We start from the raw sequence: 18,763 nt of genomic DNA, 5'->3' as shown, positions 1-18,763 counted from the left end.
GCCATGGGTTCCATCCCTGTTAAGATTCCACAGGCCCAGAGCAACTAAGTGCCATGGGCCACAACTATGGAGGCTTCGCGCCTAGAGCTCCTGCCCTGCAGCAGGAGAAGCCACTGCAGTGAGAAGCAGCCCCTTCTCACCACAAGAGAACGTCTGCATCCAGCAATGAAGATCCAGTGCAGCCAAAATTAAATAAATAAATAAAATACAGAAACCTTAAAAAAAAAAACAGGAACAATAAAAACGCTTTCATCAGGTATTGATATCGAGGATTAAGCAAGGTGAAGCACTTAGAATGCCACTCTGCAGCTCCTGCTATTAGCAGTGATTCCAGATGGCTGGGGTCAGGGGGACAGATGTGTGAGGTTTATGGTGCGTATAAAGGGGACCAGGGGTTAAAACTGGTTGAGTACATGATCCTAGGCTCCCCTTTTCAGCCGTAAGTCAAAGCTCAGAGATGCCAAGGATGGTAAATGCAGGGTCAGGGAGAGAATAACAGACTCAGACCCCACACACTTCAAGGTCTATACTCCTGGGCCATGGTCCCCAGGATCCCGAGGGCATCTGAGCCTTCATTCAGGCAGCAGACCGTGCTCAATGGGGTCTGATCACTGACAGCAGAGGTTCCCACAGTGGCCTCTACTGTCATCGCTCCAACTATGGTTCCCAGATGGGCCTCCTCCCTCCCTCCTGCAGGTTCCTGGGCCCCAAACAGACCCGCTTAGTCAGAGTCCCCAGAGTGGCATTTGTGTTTTAACAAGCCCTCCTGGTGGCAGGGCTTCCCTGATGGCTCGGATGGTAAAGATTTTGCCTGCAATGCAAGAGACCTGGGTTTGATCCCTGGGTTGGGAAGATCCCCCGGAGAAGGGAATGGCAACCCACTCCAGTATTCTTGCCTGGAGAATTCCATGGACAGAGGAGCCTGGCGGGCTCCAGGTCATGGGGTCTCAAAGAGTCAGACACAACTGAGCGACTGATACTTTCACGTTCCTGGTGACACTAGCAGTGGGTTCAGGACACACAGATCCCAGAGGGGTGGGTAGGTGGGGTATCTTGTTAAAATGCAGTTGCCAGTGCCCACAGGTCTGGGGAGGGAGCTGAGAGTCTGCATTTCCAACAAGCTCCTGGGTGCTACTGAGGCGGCCCATCTGAGACCACACTTTGAACACCAACCTGCTCCATGGCCCCCCAGTGGCTGACCACACCCGGGGATGGCTGTGGTTTAGCCTGCTCTCGGCATAATGAGGCAGTCATAATACTTGGTCCCCATAAAAGCCCTGCCAGCTTCACACGCTGAGTTCCTGCTGTGTCTCGGCAGACCTCTGAGTCTGTAGCCTCTGGTCTTAGGTGGTGACACCCCGGTAGCCGGAACCCTTGGTTGGCCAGCCACATGCCTGGTCCCCACTGGCCCTGATGGCCGTGTTTACTGAGCTTTAAGGGTGGGAATGTGCCTTGAATGCATCCAGATCTAAGTTGCCTCCTTCACCCCATTTCCCAGAGGAGAAGACCCAGGAAGAAAAATGGCAACTGTATTAGAGTTCTCCTGAGAAAACAGAACCACTAGGAGGATATCTGCATAGAGAGAGATTTCTTTTAAGGAATCAGCGCATGAATTTGTGGGGGCTGACAAGTCTGAAATCTGCAGGGTGAGATGCAAAGCTGGAAATTTGGGTTACAGTTGATATTGCATTCTTGAGTCCCAAATCTGCAGGGCAAGCCAGGCGGACTGGAAACTAGACAAGGTTTCTATGTTGCAGTCTTGGGGCTGAATTCCTTCTTCTGGGAGAAACCTTAGTCCTTTCTTTTAAGGCCTCTGATTGAATGTAGCCCACCCACGTAATGGAGGATTAACATAAATCTACCGATTTAAACGCTAATCACATCTGAAAAACACCTGCAAAAGCAACATCAGACAGTTGTTTAACTGAACAACTGGTCACCATAGCCTAGCCAAGTTGACACATAGGATTAACCATCAGAGCAACCTTCAGGTCCTAGGAGACCTACCTGGGGCAGGAAAACAAGGTGCTGAGGCTGGAGTTCTCAGCCAGGCCTTCCTTAATCACAGGAGCTAGGAGAGCCCACGCCTATCCTGTCAGCTGGCAGGGAAGACAGGTAGTGGTGTGGCCACGCAGACAGAGACACGAGGTAAAACAAGAATAATAATAACACCTGCCTGAGGCGCCGGGCCCAGTGTGTTAGAGACTTTAACTTCTATAGCTTCACAACATCCTTGAGCAAGGAGCTCTCACCACTCCCACTCTCCAGATGAGCAAACTGAGGCTTGGAAGGATTTGCATTCTAGAGCCTCTGCTAATATGACTCTGGACAAGTCATAGGCCTTTCTGAATCTTAGCTTAGTTTTCTTGTCCACCAAGCAGAAATTACAAAGTGCCTGATACACTGTAGGTGCCAGCTCAAAATGAGACCATCTTCTCCAGGACTCTCTACCATTCTCAGGACAACATCCAAACACCTTGACAGCCCCCCTCACACTGCCTCAACACATTTCTGGTTCTAGCTATGCTGTTCACAGGGTCCCAACAATACTTTTTCACATCTCCGTAATTTTGCATATGTTGTTCCACCTGCCTGGAATGCCCTTCCCTCTTCTTGAGTTAGCTCTCTCCTTCTTCAAACTCAGCTGAGCAAAACCAAACAAAATCAATGTCACTATGCTCCCACCCCCAGGATAACATCTTAAAAGTTGGTCCAGTGGTTAAGACTCCATGCTTCCACTGCAGGGAGTGCGGGTTTGATCCCTGGTCGGGGAACTAAGATCCCGCATGCCATGCAGTGCGGCCAAAATGAGTAAATAAAAAATATGCTTTAAAAGCTGGCAATACAAAGTGTTGGCAAGGATGTGGAGCAACTGGAACTCTCATGTGCTACCAACGGGAGTGTAGACTGGGACAACTACTTGGGAGAAACGTCTGGCAGTGTTTACAAAGCTAAATAAATGTATCCGTTATGACGATCCCAGCAATGCCCAGCAGAAACATGCAGTATGTTCCCCAAAAGACACACCTGAGAACTTCCAGAGCAGCACTGTTTGTAACAGCCCCAGGCCAGGAGTCCCCTGTGTGCCTATCATCAGGAAAGGGGATAAATAAATGATGAATGCGATGCGCACACAATGGGCTGAAGTGCCATGAGCCCAAGGAAGCACAGGACACCAACAACAGGAACGGGGTCTCCCGAACATGCTGAGTGGAGGAAGCCAGACACAGAGGAGCATGTCATCCTGTACGATCTCATTTTGTTGTTGTTGTTCAGTCGCCCAGTCGTGTCCGACTCTTCTCGACCCCATGGACTGCAGCATGCCAGGCCTCCCTACCCCCCACCATCTCTGGGAATTTACCCAAGTTCACGTCCATTACATCAGTGAAGTTAAACATGGACAAAACAAATCTATGTTGTTGGGAGTCGGGGTTGCAAGATAGTGGAGCATGTCATCCTGTACGATCTCATTTTGTTGTTGTTGTTCAGTCGCCCAGTCGTGTCCGACTCTTCTCGACCCCATGGACTGCAGCATGCCAGGCCTCCCTACCCCCCACCATCTCTGGGAATTTACCCAAGTTCACGTCCATTACATCAGTGAAGTTAAACACGGACAAAACAAATCTATGTTGTTGGGAGTCGGGGTTGCAAGATAGTGGGGGAGGGTGTTAGTAACTGGGAGGGGCTACCAGGGGGCTTCGGGGACAGTCATGTTTGTGTCTCAGTCTAGGGAGTGCTAACACGGATGTCTTCAGTTTGTGAACAGTCATTGAGCTGTACACCTGGGAAGTCTGCTCTATATTGTGTATTATACTTCAACAAAATGTTTAAAAAAACACAACTTGGAGACTGCTCTACAACTGCCCCCTGAGCCCCTGGCCCCAGACAGGGATGCACTTACAATTGTCACCATATTGCAACCACTGACTTAGGAAATGTCACCCTCACGTGAGCTTAAAGACGGGACCAGGTCTATTGGCGCAGAGAAGCATAGAATGGGAGCTCGACAAACCTTTGCTGAAAGTACAGAAGAGTTAGGGTGAAGGGGAGACGACTCATGGCATCTTGGAATTGCAGAGGTCCACGACTAGGGATGCAAAGAATCCAGAACCCTGGGATTCCAGAAATTAGGACTTCACTGAATCTCTGAGCTTGAAAGGCTTTAGAGTTTATCTGGTCCCACCTTCCAGCCACAGCCCCAGCATCCCCATGTCCCACAGCCCTGGTTCTCTGAAGTGTATGTGTGTGTGGGTCCAGCCTCCAGCTGCTCATACCCCCTGGGGCCCTCCCTGCCTACCCACTGCTGCACTGGCCCCCGCCAGCAGGTGTGCAGACCCCAGGGAACAGCCCAGTGCTCTCGTCAAGGTTGGGGGGGGGCAGCATTTTGACACAAATCACTTCTCCACTTTAACTAAGGCTGCTGTGCCCTGAAAATGCTGCACTCCCGACAGGCAGTCAGACTATTGTAGGGATAAATATAGATACAGACAGTGTGGGGAGGATGCTGCTGCAGGGGTCAGCCCTGATGCCCTCTTCTGTCCTCTGAGGCCCCCAGCTTTGGCCAGACCACACCCAGAGGGAGATTATTCCCTGCAGCCCCCACCAAATCCATAAGCTCTAGACTTGGGGGAAGGGGCCTCCTCTAGGATCCCAGGGACCCTGGTTCCACTGAGCCTTGTTTGGAAGGGCTCGGTCCCAGGGTCTCCTAGCCTACCACCCTAGGGGTTGGCCCTGACCCCCAAGGAGCCAGGCACCGGTTTCTGCCCAATTTTTGCCCCCACCCCATGTCTCTGCTCCTTTATCTGCAAAGTGGGGCTGGCCATACCCTGGCCTCTGGCCTACTAGTAAGCACTCTAGGGGATGGGCGTAGTTGGACTCTGGGGTGTGGAAAGTACATCAGGGACCTGGGGCAGTGGGTGGGTAGGGGGGGGTCTGGCTAGGCTCAGAGTGGGGAATAAACTAATGGAGGGTGGAGGGCATGGTGACAATGATCACCAGCCAAAGTCATTCCAACCTAGCTTCACTTGAAGGGTAGCTGCCTGCAGCCACCAGGAGCTGCAAGTGGGGCAGCCTCAGGGACTGGGGTACAGCCCTGGGGCTCTAAGCCCTGGTGCCCACACCCACCCAGGGGCCCTCCATGGGGAGACAAGGAGACAAGGGCTCCCACCTCTAGATGTGAACTCCCCACAAGTCGCTTTCACTCTCTGCCTCAGTTTCCCTGCCTGTCAGACTGCAGGCTCCTCCCAGCTCTGGGGAGTCTACATACGCTCCTCTGTCTTTGCTGGGCTGCACCGGGCTTCTAGCCCAAGCTCCTGCCCAGAATCTCCAGGCTGATTGGGTCTGAAAGATCATCTGGGCTCACTCAAGTGTGTGAATGGCTTTGTGGGCTCCTACCATGGCCGGGCACCCTAGCTCTCTACAGATGGGACTCCCCACTTTTTGTTAAGAGCTTTCATCCTACCACACTGAAGAGGTGCCCAGCCACCCCTACCCTCCAGACAGTGTGGAGGGGCCTCTCCAAGCCTCTGCATCCCAGGCCACCCAGCCCCTAGTCTGCCTCAGCAAGTCCTTCTGGGCAAGGACATGGCCACCTGCTCCCCAGCTCCTAGTCCCAGCTCTCAGGAAGCCTTCATGGAGGAGATGGAAATAATAGCATAGACTGAGTGCCTGGCCCTGTCCTGAGGTTTCCACCATTCCATTTAGGCAGCCCTGCAAGCCTGGCAGATGAGCCCTATTACTACCATTCCATTTCACAGATCAGACAGCCTAGGCACAGAGAGGTCATGTTACCCACCTATCAGAAGCTGAACTGTGTCCCCTGGAAGAGGTGTTAAACCTTCACCCCTGGCACCTTAGAGTGCGACCTTATTTGGAAACGGTAGTTGCAGATGTGGAGTTAAGATGAGGACATCCTGGCACACGATGGGCCCAGATTCCCACGTGACTGATGTCCGTAGGGGAGGATAATGTGTGAGACACAGAGGGAAGGCAGTCATGAGAAGCAGGCAGAGACCAGAGTGACACTGCCACAAAGCAAGGGGTGCCTACAGCTACCAGGAGCTGGAAGAGGCAAGGAGGCACCCTCCCCTAGAACCCACAGAGGGAGCATAGCCCTGCCAACACCTTGAATTTGGACTTCCAGCCTCCAGAACTGTGAGCGAATGCATTTCTGTTGTTTGAAGCCACCCAGTTGAGGTGCTTCATTACAGGGGTCCTGGGGAACTAATACTCCACCCAAGGTCACTCAGCTAGTCGGGGGCAAAGCACAGTGTGAAGTGAGGCAGGGCCCACTGTGCTCTTGCCCAGCCCAGCACAGCCCTCGGGGAGCCCATGGGGATGGGACTTTGACTTGGGAAGATTGTTGAGACCCCAAAGGCGGGAGCAGTTGGACAGCACCATCTGCTGGGAGCCAAGCATGTGCTCTCCCATGTCATGGGGAAGGGGATAGTCAAGGTACAGCGGGCAGGCCAGATGCCCCAAGCTCCTGAGGAGACATGACAGCCACCAAAGGAGACAGAGAGGTGGGTGGTGGAGAGAACAGGCTCTTGGAATACCCTGAGCAAGTTCCCACCTCATGGCCTTTGCAGGTGCTGCTCTCTCTGCCCGGGCACCCCTCCCTCCTTCATTCATTCAAAAACACCCACAGAGCACCTGCTGGGAACCAGGTAGGCTGGGAACCAGCCATGAATGTCATGCCGTCCATTAACATCTCAGCCTGAATGTCACCACCTCCTGCTCTGAAGTCTCCTTGACCCACGTCCCCTCCCCACCCCCACCCCATCACATCTCAATTACTCCCCTTGGTTTATGTTTTCTATGGCATTTTTGACCACCTAGAGTTTTCCTATCTCTTTGTCATTTGCTTGCCTTACTCTGTCCCCTCAACTCTATTTGGAGCTCTGTAGTTGTGCCTCAGCTTTGACACAGTCCCTGGCACAGAGGAGCTGGTTCAGAAAACATTTGCTGAGAAGCCTGCCCAGACAAGATGGTAGAATAGAAGGATCTGAGCTCACCTGCTGTCATGGAGACATCAAAATCACAACTAACTGCTGAACAACCATTGACAAGAAAGAAGTGGAATCTACGAAGAGAAGATCTTCTACCTCCAAAGACAAAGAAGAAGCCATGACGAGATGGGGACAGACACCAGAAGCAAGAGGAACTATGATCCTGCAGCCTGTGAGACTGCAGACACAGCAAGTTAGATAAAATGAAACAGCAGAGGAATATGTTTCAGATGAAGGGACAAAATAGAACCCCAGAAGAACAACTAAGTAAAGCAGAGATAGGCAACTGACCTGAAAAAATTCAGAGTAGTGATAATAAAGATAATCCAAGATCTTGAGAAAAGAATGGAGTGCACAGATCAACAAGATATAAGACATGTTTAACAAAGAAAATTCAAACAAGCAGAGATAAACAATATAATAACCAAAAGAAAAAATACAGTAGAAGAAATCAATAGCAGAATAAATGAGGCAGAAGAATAAATAAGTGAGCTCAAAGACAGAATGGTGGAAATCACTGCCTTGGAAAAGAATAAAGAAAAAAGAATGAAAAAAAAATGAGGACTCTGGGACAACATTAAATGCATCAATATTCACATTATAAGGGTCTTAGAAGAAGAGAGAGAGAAGGGGTATGACAAAACATTTAAAGAGATAATAGCTGAAAACTTCTAAAACATGGGAAAGGAGACAGTCACCAAGTCCAGGAAGCACAGAGAGTTCCATACAGATATACCCAAGGAGGAACACACTGAGACACATATTAATCAGACTGACAAAAATTAAAGACAAAGAGCAAATATTACAATCAAAAAGGGAAAAGCAACAAATAACACAAGAGAATGCCCATAGGTTATCAGCTGAGTTTTCAGCAGAAACTTTGCAGGCCAGGAGGGAGGGACATGATATATTTAAAGTAATGAAAGGGAAAAAGCTACAACCAAGAATACTCTACCAGCAAGGCTTTTATCCAGATTCAATAGAGAAATCAAAAGCTTTATAGACAAACAAAAGCTAAGAGAATTCTGCACCATCAGACCAGCTTTGCAACAAATGCTAAAGGAACTTCTCTAGGGCGGAAAGTAAACCCCACAACTAGAAACAAGAAAATCACAAGTACGAAAGCTCACTGGTGAAGGCAAACATAGAGTAAAGGTAGGAAATCATCCATATACAAATATGATATCAAAACCAGCGACTGTGAGGAAAGGACAAATGCAGGATGTTTGGAAACACATTGAAGTTAAGAGAACAGCAACTTAATACAATCTTGTTTATATACCAAACTGCTATATCAAAACCTCATGGGAACTGTAAACCAAAAATCTACAATAGCTGTACACACAGAAATGGAAAAGGAATCCAAGCACAATGCTAAAGATAGTCATCAAATCACAAAAGAACAAAAGAGGAAGGGAAGGAAAAAGACCTACGGAAACAATCCCAAAACAATGAACAAAATGGCAACAAGAACATACATATTGGTAATTACCTTAAATGCAAATGGATTAAATGCTCCAACCAAAAGACACAGACTGGCTGAATGGATATAAAAACAAGACCCACACATATGCAGTCTACAGAGACCCACTTCAGATCTAGGTACATAAACAGACTGAAAGTGAGGGGATAGAAAAAGGTATTCCATGTGAACAGAAATCAAAGCTGGAATAGTAATAGGAATACTCGTGTCAGCCAAAATTGATTTTAAAATATTGTTATAAGAAACAAAGAAAAATACTACATAATGATCAAGGGATCAATCCAAGAAGATACAACAATTGTAAATGTATATACACCCAGCATAGGAGTATTTCAACTTATAAGGCAAATACTAATAGCCATCAAAGGAGAAATCAACAGTAACTGTGGGGGGACTTTAACATGCACTTACATCAGTGAACAGCTCATCCAGACAGAAAATCGATAAACAAACACAGACTTTAAATGGCATATTAGACCAGATGAACTTAATTCATATTTATAGAGTATTCCATCCCAAAGTAGCAGAATACACATTCTTCTCAAGTGCACACAGAACATTCTCCAGGATAGATCATATGCTGGGCCATAAAGCAAGCCTTGATAAATTTAAGAAAACTGAAATCATATCAAGCATCTTCCAACCATAACACTATGAGATTAGAAATGAACTATAAGAAAAAACCTGTAAAAACATAAACATGTGGAAGCTAAACAATATGGTACTAAATGACCAATGGGTCACTGAAGAAATCACAGAAGAAATTAAAAAAAAAAAACCTAGAGACAATGAAAACAAAAGCATGATGATCCAAAACATGTGGGACACAGCAAAAGCAGTTGTAAGAGGGAAGTTTACAGCAACACAATCTCACCTCAGGAAACAAGAACACTGCCAAATAAACAACCTAAATTTACACCCAAAGCAACTAGAAAAAAAAGAACAAACAAAACCCAAAGTTTAGCAGAAGGAACGATATCATGAAGATCAGAGCACAAATAAATGAAATAGAGATAAACAAAACAATAGAAAAGATCAGTAAAACTAAAAGTTTCTTTTAGTTTCTCTTTGAAAAGAGAAAATTGATAATCCTTTAGCCAGACTCATCAAGAAAAAAAAAGCAGGAGTGCTCAATAAAATCAGTAAAATCAGAAATGAAAAAGGAGAAGTTGCAATGGACATCACAGAAATACAAAGGGTCATAAGAGACTACTATGAGTAACTATACGCCAATAATATGGACAACCTAGAAGAAACGGATGAATTCTTAGAAGGGTACAGTCTCCCAAAACTGAACCGGAAGAAACAGAAAACATGAAAGGTCAATCACAAGCATTGAAATTGAAACTGTGATTACAAAACTCCCAACAAACAAAAGTGCAGGACCAGACGGTTTCACAGGTGAGTTCCATGAAACATTTAGAGAAGAGTTAATACCCATCCTTCTGAAACGATTTCAAAAAATCACAGAGGAGGGACTTTCCTGGTGGTCCAGTGGCTAAGACTCCACGCTCCTAATGCAAGTGGCTCTGTTCAATCCCTGGTCAGGGAGCTAGATCCTATTAACACATGCTGCAACTGAGAGTCTACATGATATAACTAAAGATCTGAAGATCCTCCATCACACAACAAAGATCAAAGACCTGGCGCAGACAAATACACAAATATATATACACACACACACACACACACACACACACACGTGTGTGTGTGTATATATGTGTGTGTAGTTAAATTGCAGACGAAGGAACATTCCTAAATTCATCTATAAAGCCACAATCACCATGATACTAAAACCAGACAAAGATATCTCTCTCACACACACACACGATTATAGGCCAGTATCACTGAGACACTTACTCCTTGGAAGGAAAGTTATGACCAACCTAGACAGCATATTCAAAAGCAGAGACATTACTTTGCCAACAAAGGTCCGTCTAATCAAGGCTGTGGTTTTTCCTGTGGTCATGTATGGATGTGAGAGTTGGACTGTGAAGAAGGCTGAGCACTGAAAAATTGATGCTTTTGAACTGTGGTATTGGAGAAGACTCTTGAGAGTCCCTTGGACTGCAAGGAGATCCAACCAGTCCATTCTGAAGGAGATCAGCCCTGGAATTTCTTTGGAAGGAATGATGCTAAAGCTGAAACTCCAGTACTTTGGCTACCTCATGTGAAGAGTTGACTTATTGGAAAAGACTCTGATGCTGGGAGGGATTGGGGGCAGGAGGAGAAGGGGACGACAGAGGATGAGATGGCTGGATGGCATCACTGACTCAATGGAGGTGAGTCTGAGTGAACTCCGGGAGTTGGTGATGGACAGGGAGGCCTGGTGTGCTGCGATTCATGGGGTTTCAAAGAGTCGGACACGACTGAGCGACTGATCTGATCTGATCTGATCACTGAAAAATATAGATGCAAAAATCTTCAACAAATACTAGCAAAGTGAATCCAACAATACATTAAAAGGATCATATACCATATACCATCACCAAGTGGGATTTACCCCAGGGATGCAGGGATTTTTCAATATCCACAAATCAATCAGTATGATACACCACATTAACAAACTGAAGAATAAAAACCATATGACCACCTCAAAAATGCAGAAAACACTTTTGATAAAATCCAACATTCATTTATGATAAAAACTCTCCAGAAAGTGAACAAAGAGGGACTATACCTCAGCTTAATAGAGGCCATATATGACAAAGCCACAACTAACATCATACTCAAAAGTAAAACCCTGAAAGATCAAGAATAAGACAAAGATGTCCACTTCCACCACTTTTATTCAACATAGCTTCGGAAGTCCTAGCCACGGCAATCAGAGAAATAAAAAAAGGAATCCAAATTAGGAGCAAAGGTAAACTGTCACTGTTTGTGGGTGACATGATACATTTGTTGTTGTTTTCCAGTTGTTAAGTCATGTCTGACTGCAAAATACCTAAAGATGCTACCAAAAAACTAGTAGAGCCCATCAGTGAATTTGGTAAAGTTGCACTATAAAAAATAATACAAATCTGTTGCATTTCTATACAGTAAAAGCAAAAGATCAGAAAGAGAAATTAAGGAAACAATCTTATTTACCACTGCATCAAAAAGAAGAAAATACCTAAGAATAAACCTACCTAAGGAAACAAAAGACCTGAGCTCTGAAAACTATAAACACTGATGAAAGAAACTGAAGATAACACAAACAGATGGAAAGGTATACCATATTCCTGGATTGGAAGAATCAGTACTGCCAAAATGACCATAGCACCCAAGGTAACCTAGAGATTCAATGCAATCCCTATCAAATTACCAATGGCATTTTTTGCAGACTTAGAAGAAAAAAACCTTAAAATTTGTGTGGAAACACAAGACTCTGATAATCAAAAGCAATCTTGAGAAAGAAAAACTGAGCTGGAGGAATTGGGCTCCCTGACTTCAGAATATACTGTAAAGCTGCAGTGATCAAAACAGTATGGTACTGGCACAAAGACAGACTTACAGATCAATGGAATAAGATAGAAAGCCCCAAAATAAGCCCATGCAGCTATGGCCAACTAATCCATGACAAAAGGAGACAAGAATATAATGGAGAAAAGACAGGCTCTTCCATAAGTGGTGCCAGGAAAACTGGACAGCTACATGTAAAATAATTCTTTTACATCATATACAGAAATAAAATAAAAATCAATTAAAGACCTAAATCTAAGACTGATACTATAAAACTCTTAGAGGAAAACATAGGCAGAATGCTTTTTGACATACCACAGTAATATTTTTTTTGATTCATCCCCTAGAGTAATGAAAATAAAAACAAAAACAAACAAATGGGACCTAATTAAATTTAAAAAATTATGCATAGCAAAGGAAACCATAAACAAAACAAAAAGACAGAATGGGAGAAAATATTTGCAAATGATGCTACCAACAAGGGATTAATTTCTAAAATATACAAACAGATTATGCAGCTCAATATCAAAACAAATAACCCAATCAAAAAATAGATCTAAACAGACATTTCTCCAAAAAAAAGATGTACACATGGTTAAAAAGTACATGAAAAGATGCTAAACATTGCTAATTATTAGAGAAATGCAAATCAAAACTACAATGAGGTATCGCCTCACACCAGCCAGGCCATCATCAAAAAGTTTACAAACAACAAATGCTGGAGAGGATGTGGAGAAAAGGGAATCCTCCTACACTGTTGGTGGGAATGTAAACTGGTACAGACAGTTAAGCTATTTCAAATCCTGAAAGATGATGCTGTGAAAGTGCTGCACTCAATATGCCAGCAAATTTGGAAAACTCAGCAATGGCCACAGGACTGGAAAAGGTCAGTTTTCATTCCAATCCCAAAGAAAGGCAATGCCAATGAATGCTCAAACTACCACACAATTGCACTCAGCTCACACGCTAGTAAAGTAATGCTCAAAATTCTCCAAGCCAGGCTTCAGCAATACGTGAACTGTGAACTTCCTGATGTTCAAGCTGGTTTTAGAAAAGGCAGAGGAACCAGAGATCAAATTGCAACATCCGCTGGATCATGGAAAAAGCAAGAGTTCCAGAAAAACATCTATTTCTGCTTTATTGACTATGCCAAAGCCTTTGACTGTGTGGATCACAATGAACTGTGGAAAATTCTGAAAGAGATGGGAATACCAGACCACCTGACCTGCCTCTTGAGAAATCTGTATGCAGGTCAGGAAGCAACAGTTAGAACTGGACATGGAACAACAGACTGGTTCCAAATAGGAAAAGGAGTACGTCAAGGCTGTATATTGTCACTGTGCTTATTTAACTTCTATGCAGAGTACATCGTAAGAAACGCTGGGCTGGAAGAAGCACAAGCTGGAATCAACACTGCCAGGAAAAATATCAATAACTTCAGATATGCAGATGACACCACCCTTATGGCAGAAAGTGAAGAGGAACTAAAAAGCCTCTTGATGAAAGTGAAAGAGGAGAGTGAAAAAGTTGGCTTAAAACTCAACATTCAGAAAACGAAGATCATGGCATCCAGTCCCATCATTTCATGGGAAATAGATGGGGAAACAGTGGAAAGTGTCAGACTTTATTTTTTTGGGCTCCCAAATCACTGCAGATGGTGACTGCAGCCATGAAATTAAAAGACGCTTACTCCTCAGAAGGAAAGTTATGACCAACCTAGACAGCATATTCAAAAGCAGAGACATTACTTTGCCAACAAAGGTTCGTCTAGTCAAGGCTATGGTTTTTCCTGTGGTCATGTATGGATGTGAGAGTTGGACTGTGAAGAAAGCTGAGAGCCGAAGAATTGATGCTTTTGAACTGTGGTGTTGGAGAAGACTCTTGAGAGTCCCTTGGACTGCAAGGAGATCCAACCAGTCCATTCTGAGGAGATCAGCCCTGGGATTTCTTTGGAAGGAATGATGCTAAAGCTGAAACTCCAGTACTTTGGCCACCTCATGGGAAGAGTTGACTCATTGGAAAAGACTCTGATGCTGGGAGGGATTGGGGGCAGGAGAAGGGGACGACAGAGGATGAGATGGCTGGATGGCATCACTGACTCGATGGACGTGAGTCTGGGTGAACTCCGGGAGTTGGTGATGGACAGGGAGGCCTGGCGTGCTGCGATTCATGGGGTCGCAAAGAGTCAGACACGACTGAGCGACTGAATTAACTAACTAGCTGCCACTACAGATAACAGTATGGAAGTTCCTTAAAAAAACTAAAAGTAGAACGACCACATGATCCTATCCTATTACCATCATTCACAGCAACAGGGATGGACCCAGAGATTATCACAGTAAGTGAAGTAAGTCAGAGAAACACAAATATCATGTATCACTTAAATGTAAAATATTTTAAAAGGTTATACAAATGAACTTATTTACAAAATAGAAATAGACTTTGCAAACAAACTTACCAAAGGGGAAAGGTGTGGCAGTCGGGGGTGGGGGGAGATGGATAAATGAGGAGGTTGGGATTAACACATACACACTACCATATGTAAAACAGATAATCAACAAGGACCTATTGTATAGCACAAGGAACTCTACTCAATATTCTGTAATAACCTATATGGGAAAATAATCTGAAAACGGATGGATACATGTATAACTGAATCACTTTGCTGTACACTTGAAACTAACACAATACGATAATCAACTATAATATAAAATAAAAAGTTTGTTAAAGTCTGTGAATAAACAAATCATACCTAAAACAGTAAATAAACCCTTGACATATTATGCTATTACAAAACATTGTTGAGGAACGAATAGATGGCTACATGATGAGAAAAGCCTTCCTGCATGGCAGGGAGCCAAAGGCACTGGTGGAAACCTGGGCAAAGCCTTCTTTCGTTTACAAGCCCTTTCATAGCTGCCTTTAAGAACCATGTGAAGAAAGCAAAGGAAGAGCTCCTAATGCAAAGTTCCTGCATGTCTAGATGAAGAAACTGAGGCCAGAGAGATTAAAAAATGTGGCCCAGGTCACCTGGAGGATGGGTGACTCTCCCCAGAACACCCCAGATCCCTGAGTCTGCAGACCATGACCCACCCAGGTCAGCAGCTGCCATGCCCTCCTCCCCCAGATCCCAGGGTCAATCAGTGCTGGATGAATCTCACCTCTCCCAGACTCACACCTTTCCCTTCCCCCAGGCCAGCGCTTGCTCCTCCTCCATCGGCAGGGCCACCGCCCTCAGATACCGCCCCAGCACTCAGCACAGTGAGACAAGGATCTTCCCAGAGTCCCCAGAGGGTGAGCTCTGGACTCTTCCGAGTTCCATGACCCAACATCACAGACCCATTCAACAAGGAGGGGCAGACTGAGCCATCTCTCCAACAGCGACCGAGCACCTGTAAGTGCAGGGAAAATGCCCTGAATAGGATGGACGTAAGATGCCCGTGTCGTCCCTGGAGCTGACCCGATGGGGAGGAGGGCAGAGAACAAGCTGACATACACACACCACCCCCGCCCCCCCAGATGAGGGGAGAGAGTGGCCAAGAGCCCAAGAAAAACTAGGCAAGGTGATGCAATAGTGAGGGAGGGATCAGCAGCCAGTCGTTTCATCTCGGTGCGGGTGGAGAAATGCTCCAGGCCATGGGCCTGCAGAGCCCTTGGCTTCACCATAGAGCAGAGGCCGGGTTGCCCAGCAAAGGGAGGGGACACTGGTCTGGAAGCCATGAGGTGCCGTGGGACTTCAGGAAGCCTTGAATCCCCTTGGGACTCGCATCCTCCCTCTGGGGAACGGGGGCAGGCCATGATTCATCTTCTCCACCTGCTGCCTTCCCAGATCCTAGGGTGACCTGGCCTCCCAGCTCCCAAAGAGCCCACCCTGTGTCCCGTGGTGGTGGTAGAGGGGGAGCAGGCAGGAGGGGAAGGAACCCTGCCCCCTTTCTGAGGCCATATTCTCCCAGCTGGAGAGGGCTGGATTCCTGAAGTGACCACCCTGCAAGTATTTGAGGAGGGGAGAGCATCAGGCAGATGGGACCCCGGCGTCAGCTGATGGCTTCTCAGACCTTGCCTGGTGACCCTGCTCCTGCGGGAACTCCTAGAGAACGCTCTTCTGTTTTCCATCACCCATTAGAGCCCTGGGAGGCCGGCCCAAGGTGGGGGAAATGGGACCACCCCACCGGATGTACCACCCCCCCATGGTGCTCTCTTCAGCCTATTGACCCCTTCCTGCTCAGGACCGGCCCCTGGAATAGCCTAAAAGTCTGCCATCTGGATTCTGAGGCTTCTCTCTCCAGGAAGAAGGTGGGAGAGAGAAGAGCCGAGCTGGCCTGAAAAAATCCCAGAAGGAATCCTCAAATCAGCAACCCACATCAGGCTTACTAATATTCCCATAACCATGATAACCACGGTTAACGTTAACCCAGCACTTATTACAGACAGCCACCGCGCTGGCGCATGAGCCCTCTGTTGTCGAATTTAATCCTCACGGCTTCCTTTCGAGAACAATACAATCACCCTTAAAAGATTATAAAGGTGTAGAGTAGTGCTCTCACTACTTTACTGGTACAGAAACTGAGGATCTCTCTCCGACCCTCTTCTTACATCCCTGAGTTTTTAAATTTTATGGCCTCTGGGAGGAAGGTCCCATGACCACCGGTGCACCCAACTTGGCGGAACACCTGCCCCCTGCCCCCAGTTCTAGTCTCCCAGCAGCCCGGTAAACTGGACTGAGTCATATTTTGCTTCATTTTACCACCGGAAAAGCCCTTAAGCCTTAGAAGTGGCAAGGCACCTAAAAAGGGACAGGGCAGAGGGCCAGAACCCAAGAATCCACTTTCTTAGCCCACGATTCTTTCCACGGAGCAAACTGCCTGGATGACCCTCTCACTCGGGCCAGCTCTCTCACGTGCCTGGGGCATTCCCACTCTGGGCTCCACATCAAGGTAGTGCAATAAAACTACTCTTTATGTTTACACCCTGCCTCGGTACGCATAGACTGGGGACAATCCGCCCATTTTACAGATGATGACCTGGAGACTCAGAGGGAAGGTCTCAGCCAGGGACCCACTGCTGGCTAGGTGTTCAGACCCAGGTCTCCCCAGCTCCCCATGAGGGCTGGTCAGAGGCAGCTGCAGCTGCCGAAGGTTACAACCTGGCTCCTCCCCCCAATGACTGAAGCTGTGGGTACCCCAAGAAACCGAAAAAGTTCCCCATCCCTCAGTGACAGCTGACATTCCTAGGGGAGCAAAAACTAAGGGTCAGTGGGGCAATTCTCCACCCCCTCGTCACTTCCCCCGCCAGTAACAGGGCCAGGGGGAGTCCCAAACAGCAAGAACCACCTCCACCTGGCTACCAGAGCCCTGAGTTCCACCTGTGACCTTGGGCAAATCACAAATCACAACCCCCTTTGAAGGAGCCCCTTCCCCAAAGAGGCTTGTCCAACGAGGCTGGGGGATGGAATAGGAAGAGGAAAGTCAGAGCCCTCTATCTTTTCAAAGAAGCAGCGCTGCGGGGAGACGGGGACCTGGAAGGAAGAAAGGGTCTTGCTCTTTTTCCATGCTTCCTCCCTCCCCGCCCCCCTCTCCAAACACACAGGTGCCAGACAGCTTTTACGAAAAAACTAGTTTGCAAACACACTCCGACTTCTGGGAAGGTGCCCAGTTCCACTCCCTCTCTTTACTCCCCCTTCCCCGGCCGGGAGCTGATTCTCTAGCAGGTCCCACGGGCTGCGGGAGGCGGCGGGGGTGGTGGGCCCGGGTGGGAGCAGGGCAAAAGTTGGCGAGGAGCGCCCCGAGCCTGCCCCGAACCAGCCTGACTCCAAGACTTTCGCAGCTGCGGCGGTGGCGGGACTCCACCTTCCCGACGCCCCCACTTCCTCCCAGGGTCCTCGGGCGAGGTAGGAGGGTGCGGACGCGGCTGGGCTCGGACCCCGGAGGGCACCTCCGTTCTCCCGGCACCCTGCCCTCGGCATCCCCGCGGTCCGGGAAGACGCCAGGGCGCCCCCGCGTGGCCGGGTCGGAGCTGAGTCACCGAAACGCCGGAGCCTGGATGCGAGCCCGTGGCAGGGGCTTTGGGCTCCGCAGCCCCTCGAAGCCGAACCCAGCTTCCTTCCAGCTCGCCACTGTCTCCAGAAGCCAAGCCCCCAGGCCGAACTTGAGCCCTCGCGCCACGGGCCCCAGCCCGCCCCTTTGCCCGCCAGGGCCCCCGCTCACCGCGGGTCCGGCGGGCGCCGCTCCCCGTCACCGCACGGCTGCCGCTCCCTGCGCTCCGGGCCACTGGGGCATCCCAGGGCGCTCCCCTGCTCGGCCGAGCCCGTGGGCGCGGGACGGGCTCAGGGCGCTGCCCCTGCGGCCATGGCCAGCTCGCGTGCGCTCCCAGCCGCTAGCGGTCCGGTCCTCCTCCCGGGCCGGGCGGGCGGGCGGCGGCGGCGTTGGCTGCCGCTCGGGCTCCTCCCTCGGCCGAGGAGGGGGGCGGGCGTGGGGCGGGAAATGGGAGGCGAGGCGGGCGCTTCCTGGAGGGGCGAGCGCTCCCACGGGCGGAGCGGGGGCGCTGTCCCGCCCGCCGCCGGTGGTTCGGACACCGCGGCTGGCGCGCCCTGGTGCTCGGGGCTCCCAGCGCCTCGGGGCTCCGTGGGTTCGAGGCGGGGATCCCAGGATCCGAACGTTCGAGGCTGGAATCCGAGGGTCCTAACGTTGCCCGCTAGGACTCCGCGGATCGGAACGCGAGGCGGCTCGCACTCGCCCCAGGCCGGCCTCGTCCGAGCTGCGGGCACCTCTGAGTTGCCTGCACTGTGCGCCCGGGTCCGAGGGTGGGCCCTGCCCGGGCCTGCGGGGCCGTAGGG

General features: G+C 48.4%; 1 protein-coding gene across 2 annotated transcripts in view; it reads right to left on the bottom strand.

Annotated features, from left to right (window-relative positions):
* CPNE2 (copine 2) overlaps window positions 1-18,334 on the bottom strand; it is a 55,237-nt gene extending 36,903 nt beyond the window's left edge. For both annotated transcript variants that reach the window (XM_086350784.1, XM_086350785.1), the window contains exon 1: window positions 18,135-18,334. The gene's annotated coding sequence lies outside the window, so the exon portion shown is untranslated. The remainder of the gene's footprint in view (window positions 1-18,134) is intronic.
* Window positions 18,335-18,763: the final 429 nt, after the last annotated feature.

Source organism: Bos grunniens, chromosome 18 (assembly GCF_055505025.1).
Source record: "Bos grunniens cultivar Pamir isolate PY7600 chromosome 18, Bosgru_T2T1.0, whole genome shotgun sequence".
Classification (NCBI taxonomy): Eukaryota; Metazoa; Chordata; class Mammalia; order Artiodactyla; family Bovidae; genus Bos; species Bos grunniens.
This window is presented reverse-complemented; position numbering and strand designations above follow the sequence as displayed.